General features: G+C 45.1%; 1 protein-coding gene across 1 annotated transcript in view; it reads left to right on the top strand.

Moving 5' to 3' along the window:
* Window positions 1–17,559: 17,559 nt before the first annotated feature.
* RPH3A (rabphilin 3A) overlaps window positions 17,560–22,284 on the top strand; it is a 134,697-nt gene continuing 129,972 nt past the window's right edge. The window contains exon 1 of the mRNA XM_044990286.1: window positions 17,560–17,667. The gene's annotated coding sequence lies outside the window, so the exon portion shown is untranslated. The remainder of the gene's footprint in view (window positions 17,668–22,284) is intronic.

The raw sequence follows: 22,284 nt of genomic DNA, 5'->3' as shown, positions 1-22,284 counted from the left end.
CTCATCTTGCCCTCTCTCCATAGGAGGGATATGATATGGCCAGGATAAGGGGTGGGTGTCAACCTGACATGCCCCCATATAGCCCATCAAAACTGTTCTCTCCTGGGGTTCCTAAGATCTTCCAGTGCTTCACTCCTTCACGGCTGGACTGTAGCTGCCTCCTACTCCCATGCAAGACAGAGCTTCAGTCCCTTGGGATGTGACATGCACACAGGGGCTGTGGCCTGGGAGAACACCTGAAAATGTGACATGCAGGCTGCAGTCCTGCTGACACCTGTTCTATATGTCAGTGGAGCGAGAAGCTGGCCGCACATCTGCTCTTTGGCCATGATAGGTCTCCGAATCTGTGTCATTACTAGTGTAGGAGGCATTCCTCAGAGAGAGAGAGAGAGCGCCCACTACTTTTACTCTGTCCCTCTCACCACCTCTTCCACTCCACCAGTGTCCCCAGCCTCATCTGCCCATTTTATCAGCTTCTCACATAAATGTCTTCTCCTACACTACACCCTAGGCATGCAAAGCCCCCAAGGCCTACCCCCTCTCCATAGCGAGGTCTTCCTCAAAGACCATGATGGCTACAGGAAATCTAGCTGCACCAAACCTTATTTTGCTAAGATGTGGCCAACTCTAACCCATGTGCCCCTCTCCGCTCCCCTTCGTGTGTTGCTCCTTAGATTGTGAGCTTCTTGGTGCAGACCATCTTCTGTCTGGAAAGCACCTACCATGTTGTAGGTGCTTCTAGAGGTGCCTACATAACAATAACACTCATGGGAGGGAATACTTGGAGTGAAATAGCCTGCTCAGTGTGGCACACTCTGAATAGAACGAGCCTCTTCCCTTTTGTGACAAAGCATCATTGACTGACATCCTTGAATTGTGTCTGACATCTTTGAATTGTGTGCGCCTGTAATGATATCCATGCAATGTGATGAAAGGAAAAACAATCCCCTGTGATGTATTACTTGCAGAGAACCTACTTTATCTGCCATTAACAGGCAAGCAATAATTTTTGCTTGCCTTCAAGTTGACGGGGCAATAAATACGGACGTCTGCTATGCAAAGCCTATTTGTGGGAGCAGTTTATCGATATGTACTTGGAGGAAAGATGAATGACAGCCTACACTGACCTGTCCATGTAAAACTGTTCAGTTTCCATTTTGGCTACTCCTTTCTCTCTTGTTTTAGGAGAAGTTATTTTTCCTGAAAATTGGAGTCCGTTGGAATTGTGAAGGAAAAATACCCAACCTCCTTGAGTATTTAAATAGGAGAGAACAGTGATTCACTGCGAATATTTTTTTAATTGATCTACATGTCAAATATTAGCAGTTGGGTGAACCAGTGGCTCATTGCAAGGAGGCTGGAAAGGGGAAATGCTGTTGTTGCAGTGAAGTAGCTGAAAGGATTAGCCATAAGAGGAACAGTGCAGAGAAAAGGCCATGAAAAGACAGGATTTATTTTTCAAAAGTATGTTTAAACCTAAGGGTGTTTTATTTATTGTTTTCAAAATCTGTTTTGATCCAATGAGATGCAATATGCACACTGCACAGTAGCTGATGGTATCAGTAAGTTGTGCCATAAATGATTGTTTTTTTAAATGATTCTTTATCAAGAGCATTATGTCTGTGCAGCCCAATTGCCTTCAAATTCTGCCATCTGTTATGTCTGAGCAATCTTACCATATTCAATGTGTTGCACCGGAGGAAGCTGAAGGGAGAATTGGGTTAAGCCCTTAGAAATGAATTGATGCTGCACAAAGCAATACAGATTCCAACTCCCCCTCTCAGGGATGTGTTGGCTCTTGTGGGACCAACGGGTAAAATGTAGCTGGAAATCCCTTTGTCACTGAGTTTGGCAAACACGACTCTGGATACGCACCAGGAGCAGATCTCTTTAGCCAGAAGCTGCCATATTTACAGAGCAATTTTTCTCACCTTAACTGAGATTTTTCCATTGAATTCCCCAAAACATTACATTACTGAGGTTGAAGGACTGTCTTTTTGTTCTGTGTTTGTGCAGCACAATGGAGTTTGGGTCTATGACTGGGCCTCCTAGGTTCTACCACAGGACAATTAATAATAATAGAGTCTGGTTCTGAGAGATTTCTCATAGCAAAATACACAGGGGCATGATGAACTCCAAGAGCTGTTTATAATGGGGGAAGGCAGTTTCCTCCGGGAAATATCCACATTCTAATCATGACCATATTTCTGAGTCAAGTTTCCTTTCTAGATACTCTTCCAGTCCTTAATCCTAAAGCTGACCCAGCTCTCATGGTGATCAGAGGAGCCCCTTAGCTGATTAATACGTCCGATTGTTTTCTCAAGAAGGGTGTGCTGGAAGGAGGACGCTAATACAGGCACAGAGCTTGATCAAGATTTGTCTTCAATTAGCAAATGGCACACGTTAATGTATTGGGTCTGAAAAGCAAGACCTGAGATCTGTTTTATGTTAAGATGTTATTTAAATGTGTTTTATAGTGGGATGGACTCAGTGATATTTCTTATCTTGGTGAATGGGTAGATGTAGCTGTTCTTGCACTGATGTTGAATTTTGCTAAAATGATGGATCCACCCAAGGTCTGAGCATTAACTTTCTTGATGAGCAACTCTATGAACGGAATTCAGCTGCCCTGGAGATGAATGAGTGGTGATGGAATCTGTCAGGAAACACGTTGCCACACAGAGGATAATTCTTCAGGCTTACCTTTTCGGACGCTTAGCGCGCAGGAAGCTGGAGTGTGAATCTAGAGTGCTCTAGCTTGCCGTATGCTGACTGGCCACATGCCTCCTGCTACTGCACATTAAAAGTTCTGTGCACTGTGGACCGTGTCGTGCATGGTGGTAGGCTCGGCATGACCGGTTAGTGCATGGCAGGCTAGGGCACTGTAGATGTACATTGCAGCTTCCTGCACACTAACTCTCCAGATAGACCAGCTGAGCTTGAAACATGTGATGTGTCCAAATAAAAAAAACGATGCTCAAACCAGGTAAGTATTTTGGCAAACGTAAATTTCACTGATCTGATTTACCAACTCTAGATATTACTTCGGACCATCTTATGCTGTTCATTTCACTGTGGAGTTCAGCTTCAAAAACTGAAGGTATCTTATAGCCATTTACTGGCAGAAGTTAAACTATTCACAAGGTTTCTGGGAGAAACTCTTGCCTATGTTCTGCAGGCCTGTGAAGACCCCTGGGGAAAATAGTTACCTACTCTAGCTCTTCATTGAGATGCTTTTCCCTACCTGGGGTCATAGTAAGCCCCTGTGTCAGACGTGCTGCTGACATCTTGACACAATCATGCACTGTATAGTCCAAGGGGACAGAACAGGAGGTGTGTGAGGAAGTGCTATGTCAGTGTGTCTTAATTTACTACAGGCTGATTCCCTGGACACTGCAGAGCAGATGGAAACATATGGCCCTTTGCTTTTAGACTCTTACACCCTCAAGTCTTTTGTCTTCAGTCCTTTATGTGGTGATGTTTCTATGAATTTTAAATAAATTCTTAAAGTCGTGCTGCTGAACATGATGAAACAGAATCTGGTCTCACTTATTCTGGTGTAAATCTGGAGTAACTCCGTTGGTTGAAATGGCATGACTCTGGATCTACACTGGTGTCGCTGAGCTCAGAACCTGGCCCACTGACTGGGGCAGAACTAAAAATGCTTTATTGTTATAGCAAGTCGGGAATCCATGAAGCAGAGACTAGATTTAAAATCTAAGGTGGCTAATAAAGTAAAGGACAAACTGTTCAGGACACCAGTGTTTGAGAAACAGATGGAAGAGGAGGCATGGACTATATTAGCTAGGAACATGAGAACTGCTGCACTGAATAGGACCAATGATCTGTCTCCTCCAGGATTCTACCTGACAGTGGCCAACACCAGCTACATCAGAGGGAGGGGCAAGAACCACACCACTGGACAATTCTGGAATAACTTGCCAATAGAGGAAGCTTTTCCCTAGCTACTGTCAGTTCGTAGTAGTTATTGTGAGCAGAGCAGCCATTTCTTAAGATCCTTCAGAACATTTGGCTGTACATCCAGTCTCGCGCCCATATGGCTCCTTCATGTGTCAGTTTGTTCCATTTCTACTGTTTTGTGCACCTCAAGCTCTGATGATGTCTCGGCTTGAGGACCTAGAAAAAGTAGGTATCTCCTCTACAGTCTCTGTGGTGAAGACTGATGCAAAGAAATCATTTAGCTGCTCTACAATGTCCTTATCTTCTTTAACTGCCCCCTTTACTCCCTGGAGGAAAAATGGATCTGTTATGGGGACTGCCTGGCAGTGCCCAAGGGAAAAGGAAGCTCATGGGGATCATCCCTCTTATACTCATAATGAGAAGAATGAGTCAAGATCCTCCTCTGACACCGCCCCCCCCCCCCGTCTTCCAAGGCTACGACTTCTTCTGGTCGCAGCCACAATTCCCTTTTTCTCCCCCAACGTGCCTCTGAAAGCACAACTTTGTCTCTTGTATCCCCTGTGACCTGCCTGGGTCTCATCCTGGGACTCCTTTGGCAACTCAGCTAAAACCATTGCTGCTATTCACGTTCCCACACTAACTCAGGGTTCCCATTGCTTACAGAGCTGCAGGAACGCTCTGCAGGGCCGCCCGGGGCGGTGGAGGGGAAGTGGGGCAATTTGCCCCAGGCCCTGCAGGGGCCCCCATGAGAGTTTTTCAGGGCCCCTGGAGCGGGGTCCTTCACTCGCTCCTGGGGCCCCGGAGCTTCTTCCGCTCCGGGTCGTCGTCGGCAATTCGGCGGTGGGGGGGTCCTCCCGCCCCGGGACCCACCGCCGAAGTGCCCCGAAGACCCGTGGCAGGGGGTCCTTCCGCCCCGGGACCCGCCGCCGAAGTGCCCCGAAGACCCGTGGCAGGGGGGTCCTTCCGCCCCAGGACCCGCCGCCGAAGTGCCCCGAAGACCCGTGGCAGGGGGGTCCTTCCGCCCCGGGACCCGCCGCCGAAGTGCCCCGAAGACCCGTGTCCGCCCCGGGGTCCTTCCGCCCCGGGACCCGCCGCCGAAGTGCCCCGAAGACCCGTGGCAGGGGGGTCCTTCCGCCCCGGGACCCGCCGCCGAAGTGCCCCGAAGACCCGTGGCAGGGGGGTCCTTCCGCCCCGGGACCCGCCGCCGAAGTGCCCCGAAGACCCGTGGCAGGGGGGTCCTTCCGCCCCGGGACCCACCACCGAAGTGCCCTGAAGACCCGTGGCAGGGGGGTCCTTCCGCCCCGGGACCCGCCGCCGAAGTGCCCCGAAGACCCATGGCAGGGGGTCCTTCCGCCCGGGACCCGCCGCTGAAGTGCCAGGTCTTCGGCGGCATTTTGGCGGCGAGGGCCCCCTGCCGCCAAAGACCCCAGGCCCCCTGAATCCTCTGGGCGGCCCTGATGCTCTGGGGTCGATAAAGTCTCCAGGTTTCCAAAAGTCATTACCATGCTCCTGTACAATATCAAACAAGCTGTTTTCCAACACTATAGCTAACGTTCCAGATGTTCCCTTTCCTTCTGACATATTTTCTCACTCGAGCAGGCTTATTAGCTGGAGCCCTGAATCAGTAATGGAATGAATCCACAAATCAGTTCGGGACTACAACATGGAAAATTACAGGCTTATGACCCTGCTCCGAGTACCCCTCCTCTGTGCCAGACAAACAGTTGGTATCAATTGTCCCTTCCTCTCCATCACACCTGGCAACTGGCTCGCCAAATCTGTTACTCAGGTTTTTTTAGAAGCCAAAGCAGTGGTAACTTAACTTTCTTTCTTTCTTTTTTTTTTTTAGGCAGTGTCAGGAATAAATTAATAGGGGGCACAGCTTATTCATTTGATAAATGATTGATACAAGCAAGCAGAGAAGAACTAGATAAGTTCATGGAGAATCAGTTCATCAATGGCTGTTAGCCAGGATGGGCAGGGATGGTGTCCCTAACCTCTGTTTGCCAGAAGCTGGGAATGGGCGATAGGGGATGGATCACTTGATGATTCCCTGTTCTGTTCATTCCCTCTGGGGCACCTGGCATTGGCCACTGTCAGAGGACAGGACACTGGGCTAGATGGACCTTTTGGTCTGACCCAGTAGGGCCATTCTTATGTTCTTATGTGCTTTTATTTAAAACTATTAGATTTTAAGTACATACACTCACACGCACGCACACGCACACACAATAGTTTTAGGACATTTTAGTCACCCACAGTTTGAGATGGTTTTGAGTGATTACCAGCTGGGCTTTCAGGGGCCCTCTTTTTGCCCAGCTGATGGTGAGTTTAAGTGCCAGCTTTTTGCCTGAAGAAAGCTGCCTCTGACGGCTTTGAGGTATTTACTTTTATCTGATTTTTTTATCACTAACTTTAACAAAACACCTAACCGATAGTGACTTCTAGTGGGTTAGCATAGTAACCTTTCATGGGTTACCAATCTTTTTAAATTTAATAACTTATTTTAAAACACTTTTAATTTTTAGTTATTACAATAATATGTTTGGGGCACTAAAAATCAAGGTTGTTTCCTTATTTTTCATACTTGTTTTGTTTTATTTTAATTAGCAAACTGCAAGTATGCAGCTGTTTACCCTGGCTTAACAAAGCCCTAACATTGTTTTTAGCTATGCATTGTTTGTTTTTTAGCTGGCAATGGCTAAACATACAAAATTGCTGACTGAAGTATTGTCAAGTTCTAAAATACACACACACATGTCAAATGTGGGGGTTACAGATCCATGAATTTCTCTTGCAGGGTTCCTGCTGCTGATAGTCTTAAATGATTTCTTGTTGGCTGTCTTTAACTTTGGCTACTTGCTCTTAAAATTCCCTTTTTAGCCTTCTATTTACATATTACTTCTCATAGCATATGTGTCTTTCTATTGGCTTCACTTGTGCTGGGTTTCCAGAATGCAATTTTAATAGCTATTGATACTGTCTTCTGCAGCAATTAAAAACATGAAATGTGAACATGTATGTAAATTGGTTAGTGTTTGTGGACAAAATTAATTTGCAAGGCACAGTCAACATGTCACAGAAGATGGGTTCACTATACTCTGTAGTTTAAATGGGGTGATCTCCACTAGATCGTTTAGAAGTAATCACCATTATTTTAGGTAGATTGAGAAGTCCTGGCAAGTGTAGCTGGCCTCAAACACCAGTTTGTGGAACCCAGCCATCCTCTGCTAATTGTGCTGAAGATGTGGCTAAGTCAGACTGTTGCATCTTCAAGATAGCCAAAGCCGCTTAGGCCAGTGTTTGGCTTCAGATACATGTTGAGATACTAATCATCATAGTGATGAATTTTTGAAGGAGTTCTAGAAAACATTACATGTAAAAAGGGGACCTGAGTTCAGGAAGACTGAAATAAATTACCGGGATAGCTCAGATCTTGGAGGCTGACAAACTTGTACTTACCCCTTCTGGCTTAATTCTGTCCCTTCTAGTGCTGGGGTGGTAGATTAGATTCCATTAGAACTACATTGAAAATAAGATCCATTTTCCCCATTGCTGATGCCGTGTCATCATTTTTGCCATGAAGGCTCCCTCAGTGACTTGTGATTTGCCCAGCATATTGCACTGGGAAGGGATGGGATTGAGTATTTTTCCTTCGAGCACATGGCATTGGAAATGACACACACATTTTTCCTTGGGTGGTCCCTGGAGTCTGTCTTCTCCACAGGCATTGATGGGTTCTGGAAGAAACACAATCCACCATGGTGGCTTCAGTAGATGTAGCCATCAGAATGTCTCTACAGCTGGGTGAACCATCAGCACATAGGGAGGGATTAAAATTGGCTTGGATTTTTCAGAACCATGGAGAGCTCACACCTGGTTAGATGATGCTCCTGCTGCTTGTTTCAGGAGGGGGCACTGGACATGATTTCTGATCTCTGGGTGCAAATTGAGAGCACTTGCATTGAACTGAAGTTAAACTGGTATAAAACCATTCTGAGATAAGAACCAGACCATTTAAATGTATCCTGTACACTGCAAAGCTTGAAAAAAAGATGTCTCAAAAAAGAATCTATTTGCTGTGGTTCTAATAAGAAATGCTCAGCTTCTCTGTCATATAAAGAGCTCCTGGGAATTTCTTTTATTACTTAATAGAGCTTCCAGCGATGGATGTCACCATGATTGTACCTTTATGACAAGACAAGAACAACATTTAGGGCTGTCATACGGAAGGACATTTATTGCTTAATCCTGCAAGGTCCTGAGTGCTCTCGACTCCCAACGATGGGACCATGTCAGGCATCCTCAGAGAGCATCCTGCAATATAGCTTCACAGTGCTTCTTCCCTGTTCTTCCCCATGTAGTTATCTGACCTGCCTGGATGTAATTCAGTCACATGTGAGTTAATGAAGCACAGAGCACCATTGTTTTGCAAAACAAGCGCTGCCATGATGGGAGCTACATTTTATTAGATTATTTGAACCAGTGACTTGAAAGATGGAGCCTTTCACCTTTAATTCCAACTAGTCTCTTGTGTTTGTTATTTTTTTAAACTTGTGAGGATAATATAGCTAATGAACTCCAAGCCATGCCCAATTTACTTTGGTTCAGCCCATGCTGTGAAAATCTGGTAACTCACATTCACAGTCTTGGCACTCTGCTCTCCCGGCTAGTCTCTGTAGCTCGAATTCACACGCTGAGCAAGTAGAACTCTGAGGCACGCAGGAATCTTTTGACTGGACAAAGAAATCGGCAGAGACTGGAAACAAGTGGTCATAGTACAGAAACAATAGGGTAGCAGAACTGCACACGCATGTTCTTCTAGGCACGGCCCTGTGAAGGGGATTGTTCACCACAGGCACTGCCTAATGGTCAGGCAAGGGTGTAGCAAGGTCTCTGCTCTTCTGCACCCCACCAGAAAAGGCTTAGAAGACAGAAGGTGTCCCCTTCCTGTGTTAAGTGAACCAGTTCTTTTTCTGCTCCCAGCTAGTTACGGCCTCCTTCGGGGTAGGGAGTGGGAAACAGGGATGTGTGAAATAGTTTGGTGCGTAATTTCTTTTTTTGTTTGCCCATCTGTTAGTGTGGGTTTGTGTTTTGACCGTAGTGATCTATAGGGGATATTGTGATCTATAGACCTCGATCTGATTTCAGTAGGGGTCCCCAGAAGTGCTGTTTTCTGATCAGTGTTCTACATGTCTGATTTATTTCACTGCAAAGTGGTGCATGTAAGTTATCGATCGGGTAGCGATGGGAACTGCTGCCATAGGTGATTGTGACAATTATTGCCCTGTTTGCTCCCAAGTTCCTCAGTCCTGTGTGTGAAAAGAAATCTGAAACTTTGGAAATCAGTCAGCAAGACTGGCAAAAATTTAGATGCTTGCGGGCAGGCGGGGGAAGCGGAGAATATTTGTGAAATCAAAGAGAAGGTCTCTGGACTGTAATTGGGCCCTGAGAGAGGAGATGCTGTTGACGGGAATCAAAAGCAAAACAGCTTAAATCAAACCTGGTTTTCAATCAATAATAGACACATCGAGAAGAGGGGACCTTTCTGGGGTAGAGAGCTGTGGGCTCTGTTAAGCTTTTTCTTCACTAAATGAGCGGAGGGGAAGGAGAGATGGTAGGACAGTTTCTTGGACATGCCCTGTTGGACTGTAACCCGTCAGCTTCATGGGAGACTTACCCTTTGGGGGAGCTGAGGGCCCAGTCCTGCTCCTGTTTCAGTCAACCTGAGTTTACATTTGACTGAACCAGGAGCGGAATCATCCCTGCGTCTGGGATCTGCTCACCCGGCCTCTTCCTGGTGCTAAGAAGCCCCTTAGGAGACTGGCTTGGCCTCTTGCCGGTCAGGCTCAGACGTTGACTTTCAAGACAGTGTTATGTCTCCGCTTCACCAGCTAATTGCATCTTGGATCCATGCCTGACAGAATCTGGAATGAGCCTCGGTAATTCACATCTGGGCCTGTTGGCGTTGGCGGAGGTGAGGTTTCGCATGACTCAGAGGGTACCTTATGAGTTACGTGCACAGAGAGATTAATACTCGGAGCCCTGACCGAGCTTTGAAACTGCTTTTGTGCTGTGGGTGGAGGCTGCTTGGGGAGAGAGTGAGCTGAAGAAAGCATCAAGCCTCTTGGCATAAGCTATTTGTTGGCTTTATGGATTCTTCTCCTACTAGTAGTAGCAACTGTGTACTCCACTATAACTGATCTGATGGGATCATGTCAGAGTGGGACAGTGGGGACCACAATCGTGGCAGTGGCCAGTCACTTTGTCTGTGGAAATCTTCTCCCTCCACTTTTTCCATTCTCTTAGTGCTCTACTCTAGACGAGGAGCCTGTAGCAGTGGGGTGCGGGAGATCAGCACTCGGTGGGGTTACGGCCTGCACAAGAAGTCATGACAAATTGCAATATCAGGCTTGCGATGGTGGTTTGGGCTGAAATGAGTGCAGCTCGCACAGTACAGAGAGCTCTGTGCTAGAGGGAGCAGTGCCCTGCTAGGCTCGAAGGCTCATGGAGAGCATGGTTTCTTGGACTGTTAAATGTCCTTTTCACAAGCCGGGACATGGGTTGTCTGACCTAGTGGTTAGAGCAGGAGTCAGGCAGGGTCCAATACAAGGAGGTCCGAATCCAAGGCAGGCCAGAGGGCAAACCAGGAATCAGGTGTCAGGAGGCAGGCAGGGTTACCAGGCGAGCAGCAGTAGGAGCAGGTATCATAAGGGAAGCAGCCTGCACCAAGGGAACCGAGTTGCATGAACACCTTCCTGTTCTTGTGCGTGGGTTAAATAGAGGCTGGGGACCAGTCAGGGCTCCCAGGGTTCCAGCAATCAGACACCATGACTGGAGTCCTCTGTCAGAGTTCAGCTGCTATTCTAGCAGCTGTTAGCAGGACACTGGGTGGCAGGTTACGATCGCTTAGCTTTCAAGAGCTCTGTGGACCAGGGTGCGAGACCTGTGGTTCCTCGAGAGCCAGAAACCTCATAAAGGTCAGGCTCATCCCAGTCACACAACAGAAACAGTACAAGTGACTTACATGACCACTCACAGATCAGCACATTTGGAGTATCAAGTGGCAGGCTGTACTGTGAATGGGATTTGTGAAGATGTCTGTCCCAGTTCCTTTGAATGCATTAAAGAAACTGGCACTTTGCTTGCAGACATGCTGCACAAAGAGGGGAAAAACCTTGCTCACTGCGTTCTGAATTATGCTCAGTTCTACCCAAGTGTTATAGCAGATCTTTAAAATACCTCCCCAACATGTGATTGTGACCCTGCAGCTGCAGCATGGCCAGTCTGCCAGCCAGGGAAAAATTAAAATGCTCACCATTATCGTGCAAAAATAATAATTAACCCCCACCCCCACAGTTAAATAAATTAACCAGGATTGTTGCCTTCTGATGGAAGGAAACACTGTGACAGAGTTCCCTTGGCAAAGGATCCCCAGTTCTTTGCAAACGTCTCTCTCACCTCAGAACTGACAAACTCCCTACACCAAATGCATGTCTTGCAGGGTATTGCTCTACAGAAAGCTCAGAACTTGTCAAGATTCATAATCATGGCAAGATGTATGTATCGCTAATCATGTGTTTCTATTGCAAATACGCTTTGTGGACTTCATGTAGAAATTAGCCACTAGGAGATAATGTGTCTCATTATGGCCCATTTGGGCAATGGGGAATTCTGACGCCGTCCTCATTGGATTAATTGTTTAGCCTTGCACACTTCTCAGACTTTGAATAGGAAACCATCAGCGGCAACGACAAACAATTGGAACCACTTAAAGGCAGAAAAGAAACTTTACAAGAAGACAGGGGTTCCCCCTGGCTATGAATAGAAACAAAAAAAGCTGTTTTCGGTATAATGCAGAGGAAGGAGAAGCACTTTGTTGCCCATCACTGAGGAAACCCCTTGTGGAGCCGGCTCTGCAACAGACTGAACTTTGGGTGGGGCCTGGGGGGAATCTACTTCATTAGATGGGAAAGGTAACTATTGATAAGTGTAGACTCAGGTTCACCCTTTGTGATTTTGTTTTGTATTGTAACCATTTGCTTCTGCCACTCTTGGTTCTAGTTACATCTTTATTCTTTGTTAAATACACCTTGTTACAAGTGCTGTGTGGTTTACAGGAGTGGTGATTGAAGGTAAAACTGGTAAACTTGGGTGCACTGCACCTTTGGGTGCAGAGGATCTGGAATTTCTGGGAGTATCAGGGGCTGGATCTCCCAGGGGAACAAGTCAAAGGGACTCAGGGGCTGGGTTAGCCTGGAAGGTGAAGACAGGACTGGCATTGCCCAGAGGACAGTGCTTGAGTGGCTGAAAGGCGGGTGGTGTTAGAGACCTGACAGCCAGCTGGGCCCACACAAGACTCCCCCATGCTGGAGGCAGGGGGTAACAAGGCGACTCTCTCAGGCCCCTTGAGAACTGTCACCTCTGTCTGAGGGTCTCTTTGAATCCTTCTCTTCTCACATCACAGGAGCGTGACCTGCTCTATCCAGGTGTACCCAGGAATTCTACTCTCCCCTTTGGCAGTATCTGAATTTGCTCCAAACCCTATGGCCTGTCTCCATGATGGCAGCATAGCTTGGGGTCACAGTCTAGAATTACAAGCAAATTAAATAATAGTGCTGTACAATGTAAAACCAAAAGCCAACAAACCTGTGATGTAACCACCTGAACTGAGTGTGCATCTGATGACAGAACTGTATGTGTCAGGGGCAGGAAATAATTAATTAGCAAAGTTGGTTAAATAAACAATTGGGCATATGCAGATGGGAACTCGATGCTGTTCTGGAAATCAGGTCACGTCAGGCTGTTCCTGGCAGAAGAAATAATTTTTCCAAATGTTTTCTCAGTTAACAAGCTAGAACAGTCTTTTGAGTGGTGAAATAAACCCAGATTCATATTAAACACATGGTACAGGCTAGAGGTCGCAATGTAAAGAGCTTTTTATAAGATTCAGAAAAATTATAAAAGTGCGTGCGTGTGTGTGTGTGTGTGACCCAAACTAACGGCTTGTCTCCACATGGAGTTAAGCAGGAATAATTCAGTGTGGACAAGCCCATGAGGTCTATTCGACCCTGGTGCAACTGCATGAAAGACAATGTAACCTATTGGACTCAATTCTGATTTGTTATGTAGGAGTAAATCCAGAGTAACTCCACTCCATGCGGGTTTTATTCGAATATGACTGAGGTCAGAACTGGTCCTTCTTTAACTGTGCAACCAAAACACCAGTGATTTTTAAAAAAATTTTATTTCCTCTTTTAAAAAAAAAGAAATTAAATGCAAAATGCTGGGTAAACACAGCACTTAAAGCTGCTAAGCCAGGAACTGTATTTTCCTGCAGCCGCTATAACTGAGCACCGCAGGGTCATGCAGGATGCCACCTGTCCACGAGGGGCAGAGTCTTAGTGCTCAGGAATTTCTGGGTGACGGTGCCAAATCTTCTCCTTTGTGTGGAGTTTGAGTGAACGAGGGGACGGTCTCCTGCTGCAGCTTTTATATGTGGAGTGGGGGAGGAGGTTGGCTGGAAGGTCTCCACAGTTGTGGATCCATCCATCAGCCCAACTTCTCTGTCCCTTCTCCCAAGCCGTTGCTGGGAGCTGCTTTGCATCACAGCTCTGGGTTGTGCAGGCCCCTGTGTGGACTTCTGTTCCACGGCATTTAGTGCCTTCTACAGCCCATACGTGAGCCAGAGAATGGAGCTCTTATGCAGCCTTAAGGACATGCTTTGAATGCAACTTTTTTTGCACTTAACCCACAATGTTTGGAGCGATGGCAAATCATCCCCAGACTTAGTGATAAGTGACAGGGCCAAGGATTGCTCCCCCTTGATTTCCACTAACAGAAACATTTCATTTCAGAGGGACCTGATGTCGTTAAATAAACAAATAAAGTTTTCTTTGCAAGATCAAGATGTGCAGCATTATTAGGGTGGTGTGGACAGGGGAACGATCAGAACCTGGGGATTCACTTTGGGGCTCAAATCTATTTACCTGTCACACCATGTAATCAGCTCAGTGTTTGTTCTTGCAATTTAGCAATCCCCAGTAGAACAGATACTGGCCAACACTTATGATTAGCTGACCTATCCCCTCCTTTACCCGAAGCAGGTACTTAACACACTCTGGCCATGGTAACGCTGATCTAAAAGCAGATGTTAATGGGGAGCAAGGAGGCCAGGAAGCTCTTTTCCCCAGTTATTAGCCTGGCCCCTGCAATCCATTTTCACTAATGGGAGAGAGACTCCGACCAAGGATTCCACTTTGTGTATGTACATTAACCCTTCCCTCTTCCCCGAAAACAGCACCTTACCGCCGAATTCCTCCAGACTGGGTCCTTTCAGCCAGCACATTCACTTCTCTTAGAGAGATGGAGAAATAGGGCTAAATCCTTGATTCATGTAAACTGGCAACTCTTCATTGACTTCAGTAGACATGCACTGATTTATACCAGCTGAGGAGCTGGCCCATAGGTCTCCAGCAGCTGTGTCTGACTGACGATGTGATTTATAGGCCAGGTGAACTCTTCTGCCTCAAGCCAACTTGCCCTAAAGGTGTAGGGGGTCGATGCTGTTTGCCCCACAGCTCTCCCTTTAATAACCAGCTCTTAGTCTGTTGTTTTTCTTGTACGCTGGCCCCGTGGTGAGTGATGGTGGGAGGGCAGTTTCTGATGTGTGTCATGAGCCCAGACGTCACCTTGCAATTTAAATTATATAATTAGGGCTGCAATTACCCATGCTAATCCTTTCTCTTGACATACTTGTACGGTATGAAACACTGGCTATGAGCTTGATTGAATTTCCAAGCAAAATAATTCCAGGGGCACGGTCGGTCTCTGAGATTAGCTCCAACAGGCCCCACACATCTAAGAAAGGGATTAGTGTCAAATGTTATGAATGAAGGAAGCAGACTAATTCTGAGGGAGACAAGTTGGTGGATGTCCGCCAAGCCTAACATGCAGCACAGAAGCTGCTAAGAAAATCCAGCAGTGCTGTGGAACGAGCAATATCTTCTGGCCTGCATCTCGAGGCCAATTGCAAACTCTGTTACTTTTCTGTTTCAGTCTTCTTTGAGGAGCAGTTACATACACAAAATGTCATTTGTCAAATTGTTTGCTAATTTCAGGCCATTTGCATTCTGTCCAGTCAATCTCAGCCACAATAAATTACCCCGTCATTGCATTAGAGGCTGAGAGAATCGGCCTCTGCAACATTAGCAAACCAAACAAGTCTCTGCTAAAGGCCTAGAAGTATAATTCATAGCTCTTTGTGTTACTTCATTTTAACTGCAAAGGCAAAACTTCAGCTAGATTTTTTTTTAACCTCTGTGTTGCTTTTACACTTGGTTTGCAGTGAATTTCAACTAATAAGTATCCTTGACTCCATTCCTTGTCCAAAATCATGAATGTGTGTTTGCATGTCATTTAACCTGGAAAATTCCTGAGATCTATTTTTGTTAAAGCCAAGCAGATTACGTAGCGCTGCTTCTTCAAGGGCTAACACAGCAGGATCAGCTTCTACAAACAAGACTATTCACTTTGTCAGGAAACCGTTTAAATCCATAGAGTGAGAGCCACTACCCATCCCTTTAACTTGTTACTTGCTGCTGCGTTATCAATAAATCAACCAACCGATTATCCGCTCAGACACTTTTCTGTGCTCCACTTAATAACAGAAGAAGGAAACTGAAATAAAAGACCTCAATCGATTTTAATATAGTGCAACTAATCATTGGCCATCCAGACTCCACCACCATCCCTCTTCTGCTCATGATGGCCCTTGGAATGGCATAGCAAGAGCAGGGCACGAACGCTGAGCGGACTGCTCTGAAAGCACAGCCTCCTGCCACTGGAGCTGAGGGAGAATTTTCTTTAGCTTGGCCATTCTCATGCTGTCTCAAAGGAGCTGTGCTCCACTCTATGAAAGCCTGTGGCCAGTGGACACTTCTCCTTCCATCTGTGATGCTGGAGCCCAACCAGCCACTCCCAGTCTCAATCATAGCATCCTTGAGGCTTTTGTTCTCCATTCCATCTCCACTTCCCTGCCTGTGCTTCTCTGTCACTTGGTCCCTTTCTTCTCCTCTTCCCTGCACATGCTCCCCAGACACTTGGTGTCCTGCTCCACTGTCCAGATGCCTCATTCCCAGCCGCCCCTCCCCATTCCTCTCCTAAGGGAAGTTAGTGGCTCCATTCCCTTTGAGAAACTTCTGCTTTCTCTTCCTCGTTGTGTGGCAGTGGCTCTAGTATAGGCAGCTGTGCTTGCTGCTCCTTATTTCCCATGGGTTGTTTTATTTGTCTTTTCGCCAGACCTCCAAGCGCTTGCGATTCACAACCTGGGATCTGCTGCTTTAGTGATTAGCCTATGACTCGAGCGGATTGGGAATTTTTTGACAAAATAATAACGAAAAGTGCCGATTTGTAGAAACAGAAGCTTCTTGGGGGAAGGGTGATTTCTTTGAATTTTGAAAACAGATTTCAAATTGCTGAAATGCCCCATTTTGATGTTTTCAGAATGAAAAAAGATTGGTTTTCGGGTTTGAAACAACTTTTTGTTGTGAAATGTAAGCTAATTATGAATTTTTTTTTGGTCAAAAAATATTTTGATCTGAACTGAAAAATTTTCTGACTTTTCCGTTCATGGAGATTTTTGAAACTGATTCAGGATGGGAAAAATTCATGAAATCTCAAATATTTTTGTGGGCTTGAGACACCATTTCTGGCCCAGCCCTACCTATGACACGCAGTTGAGTCATTTGTCATTCTACCCAGTAGAGGGCAATGACATACATAGAAACTAGTCACTAGGCAGTTCTTATTAATACTTCATTTCCCTGCTCTGCCCATCACTTTTATCTTGTATCAGTCTAGCGTTATATCTTCCGGAGGAAACCTTAACAATGGGGTGGGATAAAGCCCCCTCACATATCCAGATATAAACTAAATGATCCCAGATTTTGTAGCATTTCATTACTAGCCTATGATTTTTAGCTCACTTCATTTGACACCCTATATGTTTATCTTGGAATGCCAATTCCACAGGTATTCCTCTGTCTGATGTTCAGTTTAAACCTTGATATTCTCAGTATGTCTCATTATCTAGCATAACATAATTGAGTGTGAATATAGAATTAACTATTGTGGATTTTTTTTTCAACCTGCTGTTCTTTCATAGTGCTGTGTGTTTGGAATATCAAAGCCCTTTTATTTTTTGGATTTCCATTACAATATTTAATATTTATTTAAACACAGAAATAAGACTCCACAGTGCCAGAGATCAAAAATCCAGCCCTATCATCTGACAAACTGCTCACTCACACAGCTGCCTCCAGATTAAGCACAGGTGTTGCCTAGAATGTCAGTTGCAACAATGTTTCGATTTTTAAATGTTCCAAATCACTTCTAAGTAAATGGCATCTGACTCCAGCTTAGTTCATTGCATCAGTGAGGGAGTTTGAAGCAGCATATTGCAAGAATGGCCTTTCTGCTTGCCCTTCGTGTGTGAACAGAGGATTTTTGCATGAGTCTCACCTCAAGGCTGGCTTACTGCACTGAATAGCTTAAAGATGAGTCAGCTGTTTTTCTTCCCAAGCAGGGCATTATGTGTATAGTTAGGGCAGCTGTGTATATATAACTTCAGCACATACTAGGAGCTTGATTTCTGTGGGGGACAGACTGAAAAGCACTTTCCATGAGAAATTCATGATTCTGCTAGAGCTCTGGCAGCGATTTCCAACTCTTACAACTGTATCACAAGTAAGTCTTGCAATAACTTGTGTTTTTCCTTAAAGCCCCAGCTCCTGGAGTCATGTATGTGAGACTCTCAGTTTCATATTTTTTAAAGTAAGTTTCTAGCCCTCCAGGCTGCGGAGGAAATCCTGAAAATGTAACCCTTGTGACCCTACAAGCTCAGGATCCAGAAAGCAATTAAAAATAACCCAATGTGGGCGTTTTAAATCTCATGATTTTTAACCCAATCTCATGATTTTTTCTATATTTAGGATTGGCAGTTCTGACTGTGTAAGATGACACTTTGGGCTTGATTACTTGTCTACACTGTTGTTACCACAGGCTCAGCTTCAGCAATGGCAGATTTCTGCAGTAGGGTCATTACTGCAGCCACAAGAGCCTTGTCCACACTTGCATTCCCATGGCGGCTGCCTTTGGTTCTGCTTGACCCCTGATAGCAACATTGGGAAATCTTTGGCTTTGTCTACACTAGGAAGCTTTACCTGCCCAGGCTGGGGGTTGCTTAGCAATTGTGTCTTGCTTTCTTGCTGCAGGAAAAGGTCCCATCCTGCACACGCCTGCATTCCCTTGCCCATGTGAATGGGATGGAAAAATCATTAACCCTTTAATTACCCTCCCAAAAGCATTTGTGCAAAGCATAATGCTTGCGTATACTGTGGAGATTTAAAAACTATTTTCAAACCTGTATGTAAGGAATAATAAAAATGGATTCCATGTAACACATTTCCACTCAAGTTCTGTATTTCTGTACATTGTGTGTGTGTACTTACTACTAATGACAGGTACCAGCTTTCAGAGTAGCAGCCGTGTTAATCTGTATCTGCAAAAAGAACAGGAGGACTTGTGGCATCTTAGAGACTAACACATTTATTTCAGCATAAGCTTTCGTGGGCTACAGCTCACTTCTTCAGATACAACTTGTACCATCTTGGCAGTCCTGGAGACTGAAGGCCTGTGTTTCAATATGGACCGGATCCTCCTCGGGGCAGAAGCAATGTACATGCCTCCACCCTGAGCTGGACAGATCCTCTTGCTGGGGTGTTCTACAGCCCATTCAGTTCTTGGCCTCTCTGTGGTGACGACTGTATTGTGGCCAAGATCTTGGAGTTATCGTGGATAGTTCTCTGAAGATGTCCACGCAGTGTGCAGAGGCGGTCAAAAAAGCAAACAGGATGTTAGGAATCATTAAAAAGGGGATAGAGAATAAGACTGAGAATATATTATTGCCCTTATATAAATCCATGGTACGCCCACATTTCGAATACTGTGTACAGATGTGGTCTCCTCACCTCAAAAAAGATATTCTAGCACTAGAAAAGGTTCAGAAAAGAGCAACTAAAATGATTAGGGGTTTAGAGAGGGTCCCATATGAGGAAAGATTAAAGAGGCTAGGACTCTTCAGTTTGGAAAAGAGAAGACTAAGGGGGGACATGATAGAGGTATATAAAATCATGAGTGATGTTGAGAAAGTGGATAAGGAAAAGTTATTTACTTATTCCCATAATACAATGACTAGTAGTCACCAAAATAATAGGCAGCAGGTTTAAAAAAAATAAAAGGAAGTTCTTCTTCACGCAGCGCACAGTCAACTTGTGGAACTCCTTACCTGAGGAGGTTGTGAAGGCTAGGACTATAACAATGTTTAAAAGGGGACTGGATAAATTCATGGTGGCTAAGTCCATAAATGGCTATTAGCCAGGATGGGTAAGAATGGTGTCCCTAGCCTCTGTTCGTCAGAGGATGGAGATGGATGGCAGGAGAGAGATCACTTGATCATTGCCTGTTAGGTTCACTCCCTCAGGGGCACCTGGCATTGGCCACTGTCGGTAGACAGATACTGGGCTAGATGGACCTCTGGTCTGACCCGGTACGGCCTTTCTTATGTTCTTATGTTATGTTCTTATGTGGCCTAGTGGGTAAAGCACCGGACTCAGGAGGCCTGGGTTCCATTCCTGTTTCTGCCAAGGGGTAGTCATGTCATGGCTCTGTGCCTCTGTTTTGTGAAGTGTGAAGATACTGACCTCCTTTGTGAAGTGTGTTGGGATCTACTGAGGAAAAGTTCTATGTAAGAGAGTGCTACACTGTAATTTCTTGGAGTAGATTTCTGAATGCCCTAGTAAAAATTCCTCACCAATTTAGGTTTAAACTTGTTTTCTTCTTTCCTCTGGATTTAAATTTAGGAAAATTTTCCTGCTCTGACAAAGCCTCTTGAAATAAAGAGCCAAAGAACAAACTGACTGTGAGAGTGGGTGAAAAGGAACTTGGTTGAGTTCTCCAGAGAAATGAAAGGGAAAACAACAAATAACCATAACAACCTGAGATCCAAAATACAATGCCTGAGGCTCCCTGACCTGGAAACAAACATATTTATCACTCCTAGACTCGCCAGTGGTTGAGTATGTTGAACAAATTGTTCATGTCGTTGTTCTGGTTCGTAGCCAAGTTTGGAGTTTCCAGTGTCTCAATTAAAGATGTCCTTTTCTATGGGATGCATAACTGGTACTTATAATGCTCTAAGAGTTCAAATATTTACCCCTTTATGGGACCAAAAGTCAACTCAAGCAGATAAATTGGTATCTCATGCATGAAATGTGACGATTAAATGAAGCCAAGAAGAAAACAGTTTTTAAAGTCAGAAATAAAATTTACTCCATGTAAATAAAAGCAACTGGATGATCCAATATGTAAATCAACAAGGGGTTAGCCTGCAGAGGGGTGTGCAAAATAACAGGAAGGAAAAGATTGTGTGTTGCTCGGTGTGTATCAGAAAGCTCATGTGTGCATTTTTCTGTGTCCTGACTGACCGCAGTGGTGTTTTGACAGCTTGAATGCCCCCATTAAATTAGCAGATCTCACGGAAACTACATCGGTCACAAGAAATGTGAGGAAATACTCATCCTTTGGAGTGCAGATGAATCCGCTGTGCATTTTGGCAGGAACAGCAATAAAGAAAAGGCTAGAGAGAGGACATTATAGTCCAGCCTCTGCTTAGAAATGTAGCAAACAGACCATCCTAATTTAACACGAGTGAGATCTGCCTGTAACCACGGGAGGAAGGTTTACAGGATTGCCTATAACCACAGGAACAGGTCTACAGGATTGACCTCAGTGAAACTACTTTCAGTGAGCTAGGTCCCAAGTGTAGCTCTTATTCTGTAACTGGTTTCTTCATCTTCATACATTTCAATTTCACTCTCTGTACTGCCACCATTAAGGTCTCAGAAACGAGATCAGAATCTGGCCCATCAGTGTAAATTCAGTTCCGTGGACTTGGGTACCGCCGCACTGCATGATTCTATTCTAGTTTCTAACAGTCTTTGTAGCTGGGATGTGTTGTTCAGTTAATCTTTGGCTGGAGAATGTGATAAGCCGTGGAGCCTTAGCTGAAAATAACACAACTGTATTTTAACATCCTTTTGTACCCTAGAAAACCGCCACTGAGAGTTCTGGTGCATTCACACTGCGATAAAAGACCTGCGGCATGGCCCCGGCTCGCATGGGTCAGCTGACTTGGGCTTGGCGGGCTTGCGTGAGGAGGGAGGGTGCTATCAAATTGCAGCGTAGATGTTGAGCCTTGGGCTGGAGCCCGGACTCTGAGACCTTCTCCCTCACTGGGTCTCAGAGCTGGGACTCCAGCCCGAGGTCGAATGTCTACACTACAATTTTCAGCCCCTCAGCCTGACCCCTGCGAGTCTGAGTCTACTGACCCAGGCTCTGAGACGTGGTGCTGTGGGTTTTTTAGCGCAGTGTAGGCATAACCCAAGGGTCCAATCTCCTGCACACTAAGCATCACTGTCTCAGCAGTAAGCACCTGGTGACCTATAAGGTAAGGCAGTGGAATAGGGCTGAAATGGAACTATATTGACACTACTTAATAAGTAAAGCCTATGCTAATTGTCCATGGACATCTAAGGAGTTAAAGATCCCCTCCCTCTCTTTTTTGAGAATGTCAAGCCATTTTATCTGGTAACTTGTTTCAGACTTAAGGGCACATTCCATTTATCTCTCTCTGAAATTAAACTAACTCTAGTTATTCTTGGTAAAATCATGTAAAAGCTGTATTCAGTTTTGTGGAAAATATGCCAATTAATTACACCAGTAAATAAATTATACTGATCCCATTAGCAAGAAAGGAATTGTAGATTAAATCTTTTATTGCACTTAAAAAGGAATGCAGGCAATCTTTTAGGAAATGTATTCTTCTCATCACTTCGCCCAGGATAATAGTTCTGTTATACACGGACAGAACATTATCAGAAATGAAAAATGAATGTAAAACTAGCACATATCTTATTAGAATATTGTAATGAACTGGCTAGTGAGTCTGTCTGATAGAATCAGAACTACTCAGCCATGTGTATCATAGACAGCTTATTGCTAAGAGAGCTTTAGCTTAGACAGCAGGGACCTTTGTTTTTCAAGCAGGAGGTTCCAAGTTCTAGCTTCACTGTCGCTGTGAGGTTCTGAGCAGCTGTGGTTGGCAGCATGGCACGAGTCATGAATTCCCTTTATGGTCCTTAGATACGTCTAACTTTGTTTTTCTAAATGAAACAATGTGGGAAAAAGGGATGGGACTGACAGCCCTTGGAACTAAAGTGTGATGCAAGCTTCCTCATGCTGGCT

This window comes from Mauremys mutica, chromosome 16 (genome assembly GCF_020497125.1).
Source record: "Mauremys mutica isolate MM-2020 ecotype Southern chromosome 16, ASM2049712v1, whole genome shotgun sequence".
NCBI classification, from domain to species: Eukaryota; Metazoa; Chordata; order Testudines; family Geoemydidae; genus Mauremys; species Mauremys mutica.
Note: the sequence above shows the minus strand (reverse complement) of the source record. Positions and strands in the feature narration are given on the sequence as shown.